This window comes from Camelus bactrianus, chromosome 16, assembly GCF_048773025.1.
Source record: "Camelus bactrianus isolate YW-2024 breed Bactrian camel chromosome 16, ASM4877302v1, whole genome shotgun sequence".
Taxonomy (NCBI): domain Eukaryota; kingdom Metazoa; phylum Chordata; class Mammalia; order Artiodactyla; family Camelidae; genus Camelus; species Camelus bactrianus.
In genome coordinates, this window is record NC_133554.1 from 1,490,470 (window position 1) to 1,510,606 (window position 20,137).

A 20,137-nucleotide genomic window follows, 5' to 3' on the forward strand; every position below is an offset into this window, starting at 1 on the left:
GTAGTGAAAACACCCCAGCAGCAAGCCTGAATGCCGAGGAGCGCGACCAGCGCGCAGAGGCAGAGCGTGGGGACACCCGTGTCAGTGTGCGCGGCGCCTCCCCTCACCGGGCCACGTGGCGGCGCCACCCCTGCCCCTGGCTCCCCTGCCCTGAGCCACACGTGCTCAGCTCTCTGCCTCTGTCCCCGGGGTCAAAGGCAACAGAACCAACAGGCGTCTCCGTCCCTCCTCCCAGCCCGGCCTGGGGCCCGCAGCCTGCCCTGTGGACTTCGAGCTCGGGCGCCGCATGCAGGGACAGCAGCGTTGGGGAGGCCACCCCTGGAGAAGCAGACGGGAAGAGGTCTGCACACCTCTGCTCCCCGCCCCGTCTCCCTGGCTGCTCCCTGGTTCATACAGCACAGTTCTAAGATCAAGCGTCAAGTGAAACACTGAACTCTACTACTTGGGCAGAATTTCTTAGGAAATAGGTGGTGTTGATCGGTAGAGCCAGAAATAGATCTCTGGAAAATTACTGAACGTTTTTCTGTCTCAATTAGTCTTAGTAGCTGTTCCAGAATTATAAATGTCAGTGATCTAAATGCCACAGGCATGTAGGATTACCTGTAGTCTTAACTTGACCTCCTTTCACCCAAGTTTCTAGGTCATCTCAGCCAGTGCCGTTACTAAGAAAACAGTAAGATTTACCACGGTCCCCAGAGTCTGGCACTTGTGCTCAGAGGAAGACTCCAAATACTGACTCCATCAGTTCTTAGCTCCGTGTCTTTATACAAGTTCCTCACTTTCTCAGTTTGCTCAGCTGAAAAGTGTGGACAATGTACTCCCTACCCCACAGCATTTTAGGGACCATTACACGAGAGGATTCGCGCAAGCTCTTCAGCAAACTGCTTACAGCAAAGCAGAAACAAACGCTAGCAATGATTGCTTAGGACATCCTTATTTACTAAACATGCATCTGTAAAATGGACAGATGCCTGAAGCCTGGCAGCCCTGGGGCAGAACAGACAAAGCGCAAACCCCCGCCCACCCCAGCAGAGCTCTCCGAATACCAGTTCTGCAGGAGAGCAGGCGGTTCCCCGGGGGCAGGGGACACATCAGAAGTTCCTTCCACTCCTAGATGGTTGAGTGTTGCTTTTTTTTTTTTTTTTTACCGTAAACAGGTACTGAATTTTGTCAAATGCATTTTCTGCATCAGTTGAGATGACTGTGCGGGGTTTTCCCCCCTCGTTCTGTTAATGTGGTGTATTGATTAATTCTTGTACGTTGCATTTCTGGGATAAACCTCCCTTAGTAAATGGTGTATGTTTTCAACACGCTACTGGGTTTCGTTTGCTAGTATTCTGCGGAGGGTTTCTGCGTCAATGTTCGTAAAGAACACTGGTCTGCAGTCTTCTCGTGATGCCTCAGTCTGGTTTGATACCAGGGTAACAATGGCTTCACAGGATCACTTAGGAGGGATTCCATCCTCTTCTGTTCTCTTCAAAGACTTCGAGAAGGACGGGTGTCAACTCTTCCTTAAGCGTTTGGTAGAACTCACCAGTGCAGCCATTCGGTCCTTTTTCTTTTAATGCGAGTCTGTTTCCTTCCTGAATCAACCTCTTTACCTGTTACAGGTCCCCTCAGACTTTGTTCTTCTTGAGTCAGTTTTGGTAGTTGGTCTGTCCCAGGGATTTTTCTGTTTCATCTAAATTATCTAATTTGTTGGCATAAAATTGTTCACAGTGTTCTCTTAAAATGATCTTTATTTCTGTAAGGTCAATCAAGAGCAATGTCCCTACCTTCATATCTGATCTGATTGTGTCTCTTCTCTTTTTCTCATAGTCAGTCTAGCTAAGGGTCTGTCAAGTCTTCTCTCTTCAAAGCAGCAACCTGCGGTTTTGCTGGCTGCACAGTTGCTGTCTGCCCGCCTGGACTCTGGCCTGCACGGCCTCCTCCCTCCTCAGGCCTTCGCTTCCCCTGGTCCCCAAGGGGCGAAGCGAGGCCGCGGCCTCGAGGACTTTCACGTTCCCAACACGGACACTCGCAGCCGGGACGCCCCTGCGGGAACTGCTCTCACCGCGCACTCTAAGCGTTGCTTTGTTGTTTGTGTCAAACCGGCTTCTAGTCTCCCCTGTGACTGCTTCTCTGGACCAGGGAGGGACACGAACCACCCACAGACCTGACAGACACCCATCCTGCACCAGCCGTGGCAGGATACACGCTCTTTCCTAGTTCACACGGGGTGTGTTCCCGGATAAATCACAAGTCAGGCCTTAGGACAATTCTTAGCTAAAAAGACTGGTATCAGGCGCGGGGGAGGGTGTAGATCGAATGGTAGAGCGCATGCTTAGTGCGCACAAGGTCCCGGGTTCAAGCCCCAGCAGCTCCATTTAACAAAAGAAAAAAAACAATAAATAGATAGACCCAATGACCACGCACCAGACAGACAGACACCGCACACAGTAGACAGACAGACACAGCACACAGTATCTTCCACGACAAGGACAGAATGAACCTCGAAATCAGTGACAGAAGGAAAACCTGAAAACTCACAAAATGTGAAAACAAAGCAATACAAACCTGAACCGCCGCAGGCCCGGGTCTGCCAAGCCTGCCAGTGGCACTTCCCACAGCGCCGGCCCGCCTGCCGCCTCTGCGAACCGTGCTGGTAGTTCCCACAACATGTTCAACTTTACAAATCACTGCTGTGTTTGTCACGGTGATCTCTGATGTCACTACTGTAATTCTTTTGGCATTTATTTAGCAATAAAGGATGTTAAAACTCAGGTACGTAAGTTTTCTTCAGACACACTACTGCTTATCACACACTTACAAGAGCACAGCGTTGTGTAAACACAACTTTCGTGCACACAGAAACAAGAAGTTTCCGTGAGCCCCAGCTCTGTGCCATCCACTTCCCAGAGGCGTTCGGAACCAAAGCCGCAGGGGCCCCCAGGTCTGCCTCTACACGCAGGCGGCCCCTGAACAGCAGAGCCCCCTCCTTGTAACTGCCACGAACCACACCTTCACACACGGTGTGCCTGTTAGCGCATGTTTGTAGCGCTACTTTGATGCGTTTATCTTTTAAATTATACCAGAACAAGAGCAGAGCAGACACAGCAACACTGCCTTTCACACTTAACGCCGCAGTCACCTGCGTCCGCGACCGTCGCTCCCCTGCGGCTCTGCGTCACTACCCAGGGCCGCTCGCTCCAACCTGAGACCCCCGCAGCATCTCTCGCAGCGGGGCCTACGAGTGACAGAGCCCCGAGCTCTCGTTCATCCGGGAGTGTTTTGCTGTTCCTGGATAGCTGGATATCCAGATACAGAGCTCTTTCCTGGATAGCTGGATATCCAGATACAGAGCTCTATCTGGATAGCTCTCCAGATACAGAGCTCCTTCCCCAGCACCTTCAACACGTCCCCCAGCCGCTGGCCTCCGTGGCACTCGCTGGGAGAGTGGCTGTCAACGCCCCTGAGGCTTCCTGTCTACACGGCCAGTCACGTCTCTCCTGCCTGCACAGTTCTTTGTCTTCGGACAGTCTGACTATGTCTCGGCGTGGTCTCTGACTCTGTCTTGCTCTGGGCTGGCTGAGGCCACCTGATTTGCAGACCCCTGTGCTCCACCGCTTTGGGCGGGTTCTGACTTCTCTTCCAAGCTCCCGTCTCATCTCCGCCGGCACCCTCGCCGCAGACCCGCTGCGATGCTGGACGGGGCTCTGCTGGCCCGCTGTCCTCACGGGGTCGGCTTAGTCGTCTTTAGTCTTCAGTCTATCCTCTTTCCCCTCACGCTGGATAACCTCTGTTGACCTATTCTGATACAGTTAAGAGTATGTCTAGACTTTGACCCCCAGTTCCTGGCATGGAGCTTTGAGAACCTTTGGAATCCCGAGTGACAGGCGTGTCTGCATTATGAGGTGGCACGTGGTGGGACCCTCAGAGAGCTTCAGGATGGGGGCTGGTCACTAGAAAAGCCAGCCCCGTATTTAGAAGGTTGCAGTTTCAGCCTCCCCGCCCCAGCCCTCAGGGCAGGGAGAAGGGCTGGAGACTGAGCTGTCACGGGGCCAGCGGTGCGATCAACCCTATGAACGTAAGATAAGTAAGTTCACACTGCACAGCACGGGGCACCGAATTCAGTCGCTTGTAGCAGCCTATGGCGAAGAAGAATATGAGAACGTGTTCCCATACGACCGAAGTACTGGGCTGCACACCAGAAATGAACACATTTTAAACTGACTATACTTCAATAAAAATACATAAAAAATAAATGAGATAAAAGAAAAAAAACATGTGCATGTAATAAAACTCCATATAAAAAACCTGGACGAGAAGACACAAAGGAGCTTCCTGGCTGGGGAACACTCGGTCAGCCGGGAGGGTGACGGGCCAGGCTCCTGGGGGAGGGGGCCGGAAGCTCCGCGCCATCTGTGGCCCCCAGACTGCCTCCTGCGAGTCTTCCACCCAGCAGCTCCTGGGCTGTATCCTTTGTAAGACGCATAGCCGTCAGTACAGCATTTCCAACGAGTTCTGTGACACGTCCTGGCCAGCTGCAGCCCGGAGGAGGCTGCGGCACGTGCTGACCTGACAGCCGGCTGGGCAGTCGGTGGATGTCCTGGGAGCCCACTGGTGGCTGGGATCTGCAGGAAGTGCAGCCTGCTGAGGACGCTGCCCGTTAGTTGTGGGGTCGGAGGCTGACTCCAGCTGGCTGGTGTCAGAACTGAACCGAGCTGAAGAAAACTCAGCTGGTGTCACATCGTTTGTGCCCGAAGAGTCCTTCCTTCAAGTTTGGTGACTCTGTCTTCAGCCTGCTGCCGTCTGCTCCTACACCCACCAAGCTGCGGCATTACTCAGCTCCAGGATTTCTATCTGGCTCCCACACTTCCTGTCTTATCGGTATTCTTCACTTGTCGGGACGCCACGCTCGTGGTCTCCTTTAGTCCTCTGAACATACTGAAGACTCTGCGTTGGAGTATTTCTCAAGGAAGGTCACCGTCTGAGCTCCTTCAGGCACGGTGTCTACGAGCCTTTTCTTCTTGTGAAGGGACCATACACTTTCGATTCCTGCATGCCTAGTAATTTTGCGTTGAAAATTAGGAATTTTTACTATTACAATCTGGCAGTTCTGTTACCGGACACTCTCTACTCCCAGCACTTAGACAGGACTTTTTTTTTGGATGGTTGTTTACTTTTTAAAACTACTTTTGTTAAAACAGTATTCTTTACTGTGTACGGCCAGAGTCTCTGGTCCAGCACCTCAGTGGTCACCTGGTGATGTGGCAGGAATTTTCTTACACGGGTTTTGGCTACTTTGAGTAGTGCTGCTAGGAGCATTCACGGAGAAGTTTCTGCTGTCTTGGATGCATACCCAGGTCACACAGGAACTCTGCTTCACCTTTTCAGGAGCTGTGAAATTGTCTTCCGCAGCGGCCACACCCTCTCTCCAAATCTGTGCCAACACTGGCTGTTACCTGTGCGGGTGTGCTTTCCTCACTGCCACCTCGTGCGCACGGCGTCTCCTTGAGTTTTCACTGTGCGCGTCGAATGGCTAAGGTACTGAGCATCTTCACGCGTGCGCTTACTGTCCCCTTTCATGTTGCCTTCAGAGGCATGCTGATGCAGAGCCTCAACCCATCTTAAAAGCAGATGGTTTTTAGAGCAGTTTTCGGTTTACAGAAAAATTTCACAGGAAGTACAGTTCTGATAAATGCCGCCCGCCACACACCCATATAGTTTCTTCTATTACTAACGTTGTGCATTAGAGTAATACATCTGTTACAATCACTGAATGAATATTGCTATATTATTATTAACTAAATTCCACAGTGAGTCAACCGGGGTTGAGTCTTTGCAACCCCCAGTGCCATGGCTTTTGTTGGCAGATGTGTGCGGGGCACCTGCCAGGACAGTACCGTGCGGAGTCAGAAACGCCCTCTGCCCCGCCCCGGCAGCCACGGGGAGGCCTCTCCGCGCCCTGCCGCCCCTCCTGTCGCCCAGCTGCAGTCACATGCACAACACGGAGCCTCCTCAGACCGCCTGCCTTCACGCAGTGACGCGAACTCACGGTTCCTCCGGGTCTTTTCATGGCTTGACAGCCCTTTCCTTTTCACCGCGGAGTAGAGCCCCGCTGCACGAATGTAGGGCAGTTTGTCTTTCCACTCACTGACTGAAGGCTGCTTCCAAGTCTGGGCAATTAAGCACAAAGCTGCTATTAACATCTGTGTGCAAGTTTTGTTGTGTAGATGCAAGTTTTCAGCTCATCTGGGTAAACAACTGTGCCATGAGCCCTGGACAACATGCTCAGCCTACGCTTGGCTTTGTAAGAACCTGTCAGACTCTTCCAAAGTGGCCACCCCAGCCTGGGGTCCTGCCAGCAGGGCATGAGAGTTCTGTCGTTCCACAGCTTCCACAGCACTGGGTGCTGTCAGTACGCCGGTCCGGGCCGCTTTGATAGGTACGCAGTGGTGTCTCGCTGTCTTAACTTGCAGTTTCTTGAAGTCTTTTCCTATCGCACCCCCTCATTCACCGTCTGTCCATGTTCTGAGGCAAGATCTCTGCTCAGATCTTCTGCCCGTTTTTAATTGAGTTGTTTTCATGTTGATGAACTTCAAGTGTCCTTTCTTTTGTATATCTTGGAAACCAGTTCTTTTTCAGATATATTTTTACAAAGATTTTCTCCTAGGCCTTGTCTGTTCATTCTATTAACAGTGCTTTTCTCAGAGCAGTTTTTAATTTTAATGAAGTCCAACTCTCAATTTGGCAATATCTTTACTGTCTAAATCATCAGTCATAATTCCAATTATTACTTTAAAATGTTGTATGTCACATTTCCTTGTCAAACTTCCTTGCCAATTGCATCTATCGTTTAAAATTGTGACTCCTCACCGAATCTTTAACCATGGCTATTTTTACGTCTTTTGTCACTGACAGTTTTTACCTCTGATGCTTCTCTGAAAGCATTCACAGTTACAGGGGTTGCTTCATCCTCAAGGAGAGGCATGGAAAGGACCCTGACAGGTACTCAAGAATATCGGTTTCTGGTAACTTTAAGATCGTATTACTGACCTGGGTAAGAATTTCTAGAACTCTAATCAAGAAACTGATTCATAACACTGCTAACCCAAGATAGAGCAAAGTAAAAATTACATGTGACAGAGTGAACTGATGTGGGTGATTATAATTTTTGCACTTTTTGTTTGAAGCACTGTTGGTCCTTTAATATTTTGTTTTCCAGATTTATGGAAACTTTCCCCCCTCTTTTTCTTAAGCTATCTACAACTCACCACAATTTAATAGATTACACTATTTAAAATAAAAATTAAATTATAGAAATGCATGAAATATAGGGAAATGTTCATAATATTAGGTTTAAAAATGCCAAGTATAGGTATACTGGGAAATATGTGAAAATTGTGTGTGCATAAAGTCAATAAATTAAAAAGTAAAATTCAAAAATGAAAAAAACAAAACAAAATTAAACAAAATAAAAATTGAAACATGCATCTTTTCTCTCTACCTGATCCCTCCAGGACTCAGAAGCTCTTAGTGAATATTCTCATTTCTACGGCAGTATATTTGTTTTAGGTTCATTAAGACTCTGTTCTCCTTGTAACAGCACAACATTGGAAAAATTGGTTTATTACCGAGGTTTTTACTACAACATCCCATTTGACCTACATGTACACAGAATCAGACATGATCAGACAGATTTAAGGAACTAACGCTGACTCTGCAGAGCCAACGCATATAAAATCCCTTGAAATCCTGGCCTAGTGTCTTGTTTATAGAATTCTCAGGCTTACAGGTGAGTAAGGGTGGTCACTTCCTGGCAGGCTCAGGAAACTTAAGATATACTGGGGACCTCAAGAAGAAAGGAATTCACCCAAGTCTACAGGTGCACAGGTGAAGTCTGGTGGTAAATGTCTGGCTTGTCAGCCTAAACTTGAAAGGCTCTTGAGGGTCCAATCCTCATTCCTCATTAGACGTTCCAACAAGGGCGACGTGAAAAGAACCCATATGATAAATCTCTGTTCTTGCTGTGTTTATGTAAATAATCAGGCCAGGATAACTAGACTAAACTTATCTTACAAACAAGTTAGTCTTACAATGATTTCATTTGAGAAAAGTAAGGTGACTGTAGGGAGAAAACTATGTTTCCATAGAGAATGGTCACACACCCCACTGTGGTTATCAGATCACAGCCCTGTCTGTTTTCTTTGATGTTTTGTTACCTACTTGTAAACTGGACTGGATCCTGATTATTCTAGCTTCCTCCAACATCTAGCCACAACTGCCCAAACTAACAATTCCAATTATGGTTCCACTGTTCAAACCTGAAATCACTAAGAATTGAGACTGTCCTCTTCCTGAAACACTAGAAGCTAAAGCTGGATCACATGACACAACCTTCAGAGAAATCGCCACAACCAGCCACGTATGGGCAGCCTTCACACCTGCTGCCGTGTGGGTCGCTAAGAAAATTCACTACAACACTCAATTCCATCGACAGAGACATTCAAACTGCAAACCAGGAGATTCATCCAATTACACCTGCCATCCTCATTCCACGATCTGAAGATGCTCCACGTTCAAATCCAGATTGTTGGACACGGACTCCCACCTGCACCGCTGCCTCCGGAGTAAGACACAACAGGTAAACGGCACTGACCCGTGCTCCAGACTAACAGACCAGTGTGGCGAGCTCAGTGACAACCTGCCAGCCCCGCTTCTGGACTGCGAAGCTTCTTGAGCACGTTCCACGGTGGGAGCACAGGGGAAGAAAGACGCCACCGGAAGATGCCACCCCAAATGCACTGCTTTGGCACAGGATTATTCTGAACTAAAGGTACTTGAAAAAGCAGATTTTTTGCTGTCGTTGTTGGAAAGGCATTAGAAGATCACTTTCTTTTTGAAGAGAGGACATAAAAGCTCATGTGTGAAAGATGCCATTCCTGTACCAGGAGAAAATGTGCCTCGGAGGGGAGCTGAAGCTGAGAGACCTCTATACGAACAGACCCTGCAAAATAATTCTCACCTTCCTTTAGCCTCTCCACACAGTTTAGATACTTTCCCACAACTGTCTCTCTGTTTAACTTCACATGAAAACGTGTGGATTTTGCCCCATCTTTGCATCTTCATTTCCTTATGAGAGTTCCCATGTCACATAAAAATTACACAAATGTGTACACTTTCCTCCTGTTAATTTGCCTTAATATCAGTTTAATTCTCAGGCCCAGATAAAAAACTCTAAGAGGGTGGAAGTAAACTTCTGCCTCCCCTGCAGGTGCGATGACTTCTGGGCCACCTAACCCGTCAGATGGAAAAATGCACTGTCTTCTATTTAGTTTTTATTTCTTCTGTAATATTTTTATATTCCAACAGCACTTAATTTTTTTTGACAATTTTGGAAATTGATTCTCAGACATGACACCAAAAGCACAACAATAACAACAACAACAAAAATAAAGTGGATTTCATCAAAATTAAAAACTTGTGCAAGAACTCAATTGCAAAAAAACCGAACGAGTCATGGGGATGTCATGTACACCATGGGGACTAGAGTTAATCACACTGTACTGAATGCGAGTAGCTAAGACAGTAAATCTTAAAATTTTTCATCACTAAAATTTGTATGGTAATATATGTTAACTAGACTTACTGTGATCATTTCACAGTATACACAAATATCAAATCATTACGTTATCAACCACAGAAAAACATAAATGAGAAAAAAACAACAGTATGGAGCCTAAACAACAGGCTACTGAGAAACCAATGGGTTAATGATGAAATCAAAGGAGAAATTAAAAAAAAAAAAAAAAAAAAGACAATGAAAACACAACCACACAAAATCTATGGGACGCAGCAAAAGCAGTCCCAGGAGGGAGGTTCACAGCGATACAGGCCTTCCTCAAAAAACAAGAACAATCTCAAATAAACAACCTAACTTCCCACCTAAAAGAATTAGAAAAAGAACAACAAACAAAACCAAAGTCAGCAGAAGGAAGGAAATAATAAAGATCAGGGAGGAAATAAATAAAAGAGAGGTTTAAAAAAACAACAGAAAAAAATCAATCAAACCAAGAGCTGGTTTTTTGGAACAGTAAACAAAATTGACAAACTTCTGGCCAGGCACACCAAGAAGAAAAGAAAGAGGATCAAATAAAATAAGAAAGGAAAATGGAGACATTACAACCAACACCACAGAAATACAAAAAAATCATAAAAAAAAATACTATGAACAACTATATGGCAATAGATTGGACAACTCAGAAGAAATGGACAAGTTTCCAGAAACACAGAGTCCACCAAGACTGGATCAAGAAGAAATAGATCATTTGAACAGACTAATCAGTAGATGTGAAATAGAATCAGCAATAAAAAGCCTCCCTGCAAACAAAAGCCCAGGACCAGACAGCTTCACTGGAGAATTCTATCAAACATACAAAGAACGCACACCAGCCCTTCTCAGACTCTTCCAAAAGACTGAAGAGGAGGGAGTACTCCCAAACTCATTCTGTGAAGCCACCATCACCCTGATACCAAAACCAGACAAGGACACACTACCAAAAAAGAAAATTACAGGCCAACGGCACTGATGAACATAGATGCAAAAATCCTCAACAAACTACTAGCGAACAGAATCCAACAACACATAAAAAAGATTACACACCGTGATCAAGTTGCTTTCATCCCAGGGACACCATGATGGTTCAACATACGCAAATCAAACAACGTGAAACACCGCATCAACAAGAGGAAGGACGAAAACCACATGATCACCTCAACAGATGCAGAAAAAGCATTTGATAAAATTCAACACCCACTTATGATAAAAACTCTCACCGAAGTGGGTATAGAGGGAACATATCTCAACATAATACAAGCCACTTATGACAAACCTACAGCCAGCATAATATTCAGCAGTGAAAAACTGAAAGCCTTCCCACTAGAATCTGGAACAAGACAAGGCTGCCCACTCTCACCACTTCTGCCCAACATAGTCCTGGAAGTCCTAGCCGCAGCCATCAGGCAAGAGAGAAATAAAAGGGATCCAAATTGGAAAAGAAGAGGTAAAAGTGTCATTACGTGCAGATGACATGATACTATATATAGAAAACCCTCAAGGCTCCACATGAAATTTACTAGAGCTGATAAAAGAATCTGGCAAGGTAGCAGGATACAAGATTAACATACAAAAGTCAGTTGCATTTCTTTACGGTAACAATGAAATATCAGAAAAGGAAAGTAAAGCCATAACCCCTTTTAAAATTGTGTCCAAAAAAATAAAATACTTAGAAATAAATCTGACCAAGGAAGTGAAAGACCCACATGTGGAGAATTATAAAACACTAAGGAAATTAAAGATGACTTAAAGAAATGGAAAGATATTCTATGTTCTTGGATTGGAAAAATTAATATTGTTAAAATGGCCAGACTGCCCAAGGCAATCTATAGATTTAAAGTGATCCCTATCAAATTACCCAGAACATTTTTCACAGAACTAGAACAAATAATCCTAAAATTTATATGGAATCACAAAGACCCAGAATCGCCAAAGCAATACAGAAGAAAAAGAACAAAACTGGAGGGATAACTCTCCCAGAATTCAGATAATACTACAGAGCTACAGTAATCAAAACAGCACGGTATTAAAAAAAAAAACAAAAACAGACACAGGGATCAATGGAACAGAATAGAGAGCCCAGAAATAAACCCACAAACTTTTGGTCGATTAATCTTTGACAAAGGAGGCAAAGAACATACAATGGAGTAAAGACAGTCTCTTCAGCAAGTGGTGTTGGGAAAACTGGACAGCTGCATGTAAATCAATGAAGTTAGAATACTCCCTCACAACATACGCAAAAATAAACAAGTGGTGTAAAGACTTAAACATAAGACAAGACATGATAAATCTAGAAGAAAACACAGGCAAAACATTCTCTGATATAAATCTCAGCAATGCTTTCCTAGGGCAGTCTACCCAAGCAATAGAAATAAAAGCAAAAATAAACAAATGGGACCTAATTAAGCTTATAAACTTTTGCACAGCAAAGGAAACCATAAGCAAAACAAAATGACAACCTATGGAATGGGACAAAATATTCGCAAAATATGCAACTGACAAGGGCTTAATTTCCAGAATATAAAAACAGCTCATACAACTTAATAACAAAAACCCCACCCAATCCAAAAATGGACAGAAGACCTAAATAAGCAATTCTCCAAGGAAGACATTAAAAATGGCCAATAGGCAAATGAAAAAATGCTCCATATCACTAATTATTAGAGAAATGCAAATCAAAACTACAATGAGGTATCACCTCACACCAGTCAGAATGGCCATCATTCGAAAGTCCACAGATGACAAATGCTGGATAGGCTGTGGAGAAAAGGAAACCCTCCTACACTGTTTGGTGCAGCCGTTATGGAAAACAGTATGGAGATTCCTCAAAAAACTAAAAAATAGACTTACCATATGATCCAGCAACCCTACTCCTGGGCATATATCCAGAGGGGAATGTTAATGCAAAACGGTACATGTACCCCAATGTTCATAGCAGCACTATTTACAATAGCCAAGACATGGAAGCAACCTAAGTGTCACTGATAGATGACTGGATAAAGAAGTTGTGGTATATTTATGCAACAGAATACTACTCAGCCATAATAAATAATAAAATAACGCCATTTGCAGCAACATGGATGGACCTGGAGATTGTCATTCTAATTAAAGTAAGCCAAAAAGAGAAAAAAAATACCATATGATATCAATTACACATGGAGTCTCAAAAAAAAAAAAAGTCAAACAAACTTATATACAAAACACAGACTCACAGACATAGAAAACAAACTTATGGTTACCAGAGGGGGAAGGGGGTGGGAAGGATAAAATAGGAGTTCAAGATCTGAAGATACTAATATATATAAAATAGATACACAACAAGTTCAAACTGTACAGCACAGAGAACTATACTCAATATCTTGTAGTAACTTATGGTGAAAAACAAGGTAAACTGACTATACTTCAATAAAAAACATATCTATACAAAAAGTCATTATGTTGTAAACCTGACACTAATATAATTTTATGTCAATTTTATCTACATTTTTAAAAAATTTGTGCAACAGAGGATACTATCAAAAAGGGACAAAACAGCACACAGAATGAAAGAAAATACCTGCAAACCATACATCTAATAATGGTCCAGAATGTATTAAAAACCTCTTACAAATCAACAACAAAAAGAGAAACAACTCAATTCCGAAATGGATAAAGGACCTGAACAGACATTTCTACAAAGAAAGATTTTGGTCAACCAACCAATGAAAAGATGCTTAGCATTAATCTGCATTAATTAGAAGTGCAAATTAAAACCATATTTCACACACATTAGGATGGCTATAATAAAATATAGTATAATAATAAATTAAGTAAATCATGACAATTAAATAAGTGAAAATGTACTAAAATAAAGAAAATTAATAAAGCCAAAACTTGGTTCTCTGATAAGATCAACAAAACTGACAAACTTTTAGCTAAATGGACTAAGGAAAAATAGGAAGACTCACATAACTAAGAAAAGAAAATTAGGACACCACGGCTGACGCTACAGAAACAGAAAAGGTTCCGAGCGAGCACTGTGATGAACTGTGCGGTGCCAAACCGGACAGCCTATTTAAAGTGGACAAAGTTCTAGGAACACCAAACCTACCAAGACTAGATCACGAAGAAAGACAAATTGTGAACAGACCTGTAGTTAGTAAGGAGACGGAATGATGCAATCAAACAGTCTCGACAAGCAGCCCTGGACCTCACGGCTTCCCTGGTGGATACAACTAAACATTTCAAGAGTAACCGATCTTTACAAACTTTTCCCAAAAACTGAGGAGGGAAAATTTCCTAATTCATTCTATGAGACCAGCATTGCCTGATACCAAAGCCAGACAAAGACACTACAGACAAAGAAAAGCACAGACCATCATCCCCTGCGAACATTAATGAAAAATACGTCCAACAAAATAGCAAGTGAAACTCCACAGCGTATTCAAAGGCTTATACACCACGATCAAGCGGGATTTTTCCTGGAATGCAAGAGAGGTTCAACATAGGAAAACCCATCAGTGTAATACACCACATTGCAAAATGAAGGGAAAAACCATACGATTCTCTCAACTGATGCAGAAAAAGCATCTGACTAAATGCAACACCTTTCGTGATTAAAAAAATACTCAACAAACTAGGAATAGAAGGAAAGTATCCGAACATGATAAAAGCCAAACATGAAAAATTCAGCAAACGGAACACTCAATGGTGAAGGACTGAAACTGTCCCTCTAAGATCAGGAACAAGGCAAGGATGCTCACCTTGGCCACTTCCACTCAATATAGCATTAGAATTTCCAGCAAGAGCAATTAGGGAAGAAAAAGAAATGAAAGGCATCCAAATTGGAAAGGGAGAAGGGAAAGCATCTCTGTCTGAAGATACTATGACGTTACGTGAGGAAAACCCTAACGATTCCACAGAAAGCTGTGAGAGCTAATAAATAAATTCAGTCCTGTAGTAGGAGACAGTGTCACACACACACACACACACGTTGTATTTCCATTCTATACACAAACAGTGAACAATCAGAAAAGGAAGCTATGAAACAATCCCATTTACAAAAGCATCAGAAGGAAAAAAAATACTTAGAAATTAACTTAATCAAGGAGGTGAAAGACTTGCACAAAAATTTTCAAAATCTTGAAGAAATTCAACTAGACATAAATAAATGGAACTGCATCCCACGTTCAAGGACTGGATGACTTTTTATTGTTAAGATGGCAATACTACATAAAGCACTCCAGATTCAAAGCCAACCTCTATAAAAATCTAAAGGATGTTATTTGCAGAAATAGAAAAATCCAACTTAAAATTCATGTGGAATCTCAAGGGACCCAGAATAGCCAAAACAATCTTTTTTTCACCCTTAACAGAGGCATCGGGGACTGAACCCAGGACCTCATGCCTGCCAAACATGTGCTCTACCACTGAGCTATATCCCTCCACTGCTGCACCCCAAAACAATCTTGAAAAATATGAAAGCTGGGGGGTCACACTGCAAAGCTCCAGTAATCAAAACAGTATGTTACTGGCATAAAGACAGACTTACAGACCAATGGAACAGAATAAAGGGCACTGAATAAACAAACCCTTGCATATACGGTCAAATGATTTTTTTGACAAGGATGCCAAGACTGTTTGACAAATGTTTCTGGGGAAATTGGGTAACCACATGTAAAAGAATGAAGCTGGATCCTTACCTAACACTACATAGAAAAGTTAACTCAAAGTGGCTCAAGACCTAAAACTATAAAACTCTTAGAAGAAAAAACATAAGGCAAAATCTCCATGGCCCTGGATTTGGGAATGATTTCTTGGATATGACACCAAAGACACAAGCAATAAAAGAAAAAATAGACAAGTTAGACATCATGAAAATTAAAAATTTTGTTCATCAAAAGACATTATCACATAGCAGCACTAGTTACAACAGCCAAGACATGGAAACAGCATGCATGTCCATTGATGGATGGCTGGATAAAGAAGCTGTGGTATATTTACACAATGGAATACTACTCAGCCATATAAAAGAATGAGGTAATGCCATTTGCAGCAACATGGATGGACCTGGAAATCGTCATTCTAAGTGAAGGAAGCCAGAAAGAGAAAGAAAATACTATATGATATCACTTATATGTGGAATCTAAAAAAAAGGACAAATGAATGTATTTACAAAACGAACAGATTCACAGACATAGAAAACAAACTTATGGTTACCAGGGGGGAAAGGGGGTGGGAAGGGATAAATTGGGAGTTCAAGATTTGCAGATACTGATATATATAAAATAGATAAACAAGTTCAAACTGCACAGCACGGAGAACTATACTCAGTATCCTGTGGTGACTTACAGTGAAAGAGGCTATGAAAACGAATACGTGTACGTTCGTGATGACTGAAGCATTAGCTGTGCACCAGAAACTGACACACTGTAAACTGACAATACTTCAACTGAAAAAATATATGTACACATATATACACACACATATATACAGAACAACAAAAACCAGTATCAACGAAGTAAAAAGGAAAGCCACAGAATGGGAGAAAATATCTGTAAATCATTTATCCAATAAGGGGCTAATGTCCAGAATATATAAGGAACTCCAAAAACTCACCACCACCACCACCAACCTGGTTAAAAAAGTTGCACAAAGGACCTGGACAGACACACCTCCAAGGAACATACACAAATGGCCAGGAAGCACACGGAAAGGTGCTAAGCACAGCTGGTCATTAAGGAAACACAAAGCGACACTGGGATGCTCCCTCACGCCCACCGGTTAGGATGGCCATCGTTAAACAAAGCAGAACAAAGCAGACCAGAAAACAGCAAGCGCTGAAGAGGACATGGGACGCTGATCGGAGTGCAAAGCGGGGCGTCACCGTGGAGGACAGCGCAGCGGCTCCTCACAGCACTGAACGCAGGCTGCACGTGGCCCGGCACCCCACGTCCGGGCCCACACGGGGCAGAACTGAGGCAGAGACCCAGGCCCGCAGGACCCTCACGCGCGCAGCAGCACTACTGACAACAGCTGAAACGGGACCGCAAACCAAGCTTGTGTTCACGGGGGGGACAGACAAGCAGGATGCAGCGCATGTATATGGCGGCATATCATTCAGCCTTAAAACGGAAGGAAATCCTGACACAGGCTACCACGTGGATGAACCCTGAGGGTGTTACACTAAGTGAAACAATCGAGTCACAACAAGACAACGTGCAGACGACTGCCCTCAGCCACAGCGCTCAGGGCAGTCGGAGCCGCAAAGACGGAGCGCAGGGCTGCGGCTTCCAGGGCGCGGGGGGGGGGGGGGGGGGGGGACGCCGCAGGAGGGCTCGCGGTCTCTGAGAACTCGCTAAAGTCTGTGTTAGAAGTGCAGCAGCAGCCAAAGCTACTCAGCACTGGAGGCTGCTTGTTCCCGTAGCTGCAGACGTAGCGTATTTTCTGCACTGGGCCCTCTGCGTCCCTGAGCACGGAGAGAAGGAATAAAGTCCAAGGTCCCGTCACCTGACGGGTGGCTGATGGTGCAACGGGATGTCCCGCACACTGTGTTCCCTCCGCAGGGCAAACCGAAGACGGGAAGGACAGGCCACGTCACCACGAGGAAAGTCCACAGGGACAAGACGCGTCGAGGCTGGTCAGACCCCAGGCGTCCTCATCAGAACACTCCCCTAAGCCAGCCGCCCACCCCCTCCTCAGACTCCGACGCAGTAACAGGGCCCAGGCTCACCCAGAGATGCCCGGAGGGTCAGGAGCCCAGCCCACTACCCGCAGGGTGTGGCTCTGCCCCCAGGACCTGCCACTGACCACAGGGACTCAGCAGTTTGCTTTTAGCAGAGCAGGGACCAAATGACTTTTTTTAAAGGTGCCTAGACAACAAATCAGAAAAATAGGGGTGTTTGTTTTCACTAAGGTTATTGCACCAAAACAGCAAAATATTTTCAAAGCTGGTTTTTCCCTGGTTGAGCCAAACACCACCACTGCAAAATTCTTAAAGTATGAACAGAATCCAGCAGCTCAATAAAAGAACAGCACATAATAATGCACATAACAATCAGGACTGTTCAACACGAGGAAGCCAATTAATCTCACTCACCACATAACAGAGAGAAGGAGACACTTACAGGGCCGTCCACACAGGCCTTAAGACGTCCCCCGAGGGGGAGGGTGTCGTCCAAAGTGCTCGCCATGCTTAGTGTACACAAGGTCCTGGGTTCAATCCTCAGTACCGCCTCTCAAAAGAGTAAATAAGAAATAAACCTAATTATCCCCCCCTAAAAAAAAAAAAACTAAAAAAAAGTCATTTGACAAAATCCTCAATCATTCTTGTTGGTAACATTCAATAAAGCAGACTCCATGGACACTTCCTGAATGTGATTTTTAAAAAGACGCAAACTTACTTACATGTGTATGTCTATGTCCGTGTGATGACACACTTAGGATCATTTAAAAATCAAAACAGACTAACTATGGTTCAGGCCCCTAACAGAGCCGGGTGCCCTCTGGGGATGTGGTCTCAGACACGCTCCTGCAGCACTGACAGCCAGGATTTCCTGAGCCGTCCCACATCCAAGGACACCACCAGCCGTTCTCACAGCAACACCTGCTGCCAGCTGCCAGCTGCCAGCTCATGGCCCTCAGGTCTCCCTCTGGAACTGTGCCACCATACAGACCTCCACCACCCTTGCTTAACCATTGCCCTCACCTCTTGCCAGTCCAGTCCTCACTCTTGACAAACAACGTACGTAACAGTGCAGTTGTGGCTTTATGAGCCTCCCCCAGCGTGTAGTCTGTGTCTCCCAGGCTAGAGTTCCCGACTTGCCGCAGATAAAACTCTCCCCAACTCCCCAACAGTGTTTGCTGATTACTGGCGTCCGCAGTGCGTGCGTCAGTCTGAGACCCTGCATGCTACCTAGCAGAGAAACATCAGCATTACCTCTATTTTTTAAAGCTTTAAGATCTTCCACTCTGCAGTGGATTTAATCTGAGGCCCTGGATGACATCGTTAAGTGAAGTGTGGCCACTCTATGGTGTTTACGTCTCTTTTGGTAGCAAGCAGCAAAAAAATTCAATTCAAACTGTAGGTCCCTAACATTTGGAAATGTATTATTGGCTTGCGGAGCCGTGAAGATGAACTTCACGGAAGTGCTTTTAGCGTCAAGCCCTACCTGGACACAAATAATCTCACCAGGACTGTCTCTGGGCTCTGCCTTCCCCTGATCAGCTTTATCCTCAGCAAGCCACTCCCCTGGGAGTACCGACCAGTCAGCCCCAGGCGGCTCTAGGAACACCGCAACCCCAGAGCTAGCGATGCCACGGGGGGAGCACGTCTATTCCACGACAGTTCTAACTGAAGTCCCAGGGAGGGCTGACCAGTCAGGCGCGGGGCACACTCCCGAATCCATCATGCGGCAAGGAAGACTGGACACTCTGACAAGACAGGTGACCAGGGCGGTCTTGCGGAAACCCTGAGGTTGTGATGGGGAGGGGTCATGGTGGGGACCACCCATGGTAAAGAAACATTAACAACAGAAAAAGGAGGAAGGGCTAGGAAAAGGGTGGTGGCCAGGCATCCTCAAATCCCGTCTACTGCGGTCCCTGAAAGGAACGCCGTGCGAACACTCACCGCAGCCTCCTGGGTCCGGCCCTAGTGCTCTCACTGGCCCGCAGCTGCTTCGCTCAGTGAGCACATCCTGACCCAGAGCTCCAAAGGGAGAATGTTTCAACTTGGGAGCGGTCCTATCTTCAGTTTTATAAACACACCACCTTGTTCTGTTGAAGAATTTGGACGTGGTTTTAAAACATGCCCATCAAAATGCCATCCACTGATTTCTTCAATTAATAGAAAAAAGGTCCAAGAGTTAGTGAGAGTCAAACTCTTGGTCATTGTGTCATTAGAATCACAACAGATTTTTCTTAAGAGGGGAGGGCATAGCTCAAGTGGTAGAGCACAAGCTTAGCATGCATTAGGTTCTGGGTTCAATCCCCAGCACCTCCTCTAAGAATAAAGAAATCAATAAACCTAATTACCTCACCCACTAAAAAAAGAAGAAAACAAGGGAAACCCTCCGTCTAGTCAGCAGCAGGAGAAGCAGGCCTGCTACTCCGGCCAGGCTGCCGTAGGTGACACTGATTCTTGCTCTGTTCTCACTCAGCGAATTACGCGTGTTGTCTACATTTTAAAAAATCGTAGCGTGATTCATGTCTCAATTCAGTGTCTTCAGTATCTCAATTCATGTCTAATCCCTTATGTAATGTTTACTAGCTCAGAGTTTAAAATGATCACTCGGATTAGAGCGGATGAAAAGGACAGTGCAGTACACCCAGGGGTGAGCTATGAGCCAACTTAAACACTGCTACGCAATTCTAGACACAGGCTGCTCCTGCTTTTCAAAAGCTCGCTTTGCACCGCTTTGCTTTTACTAAAGACCTATGTTGGTATCTGCTTTCACTAAGAAGAAATCCAAAGGAGATTTTTGCTTTTATGAGAAAAAGTGGCGTGTGAAGGCAGCCCTCAGCACCTGTGACTGCTTCTTCACTCCACCCCGTTCCAGCTCA

At 44.9% G+C, this 20,137-nt stretch overlaps 1 long non-coding RNA gene across 6 annotated transcripts in view; it reads right to left on the reverse strand.

Annotated features, from left to right (window-relative positions):
• LOC141573547 (uncharacterized) overlaps window positions 1–20,137 on the reverse strand; it is a 52,787-nt gene that overhangs the window by 30,023 nt on the left and 2,627 nt on the right. For 2 of the 6 annotated variants that reach the window (XR_012499342.1, XR_012499343.1), the window contains exon 2: window positions 19,206–19,351. The exons of 3 other annotated variants lie outside the window; for them this stretch is intronic. This is a non-coding gene — a long non-coding RNA (uncharacterized LOC141573547). Of the gene's footprint in view, window positions 1–17,703; window positions 17,812–19,205; window positions 19,352–20,137 lie in introns of all 6 variants that reach the window. One more of the 6 variants, XR_012499344.1, reaches the window with a different exon arrangement.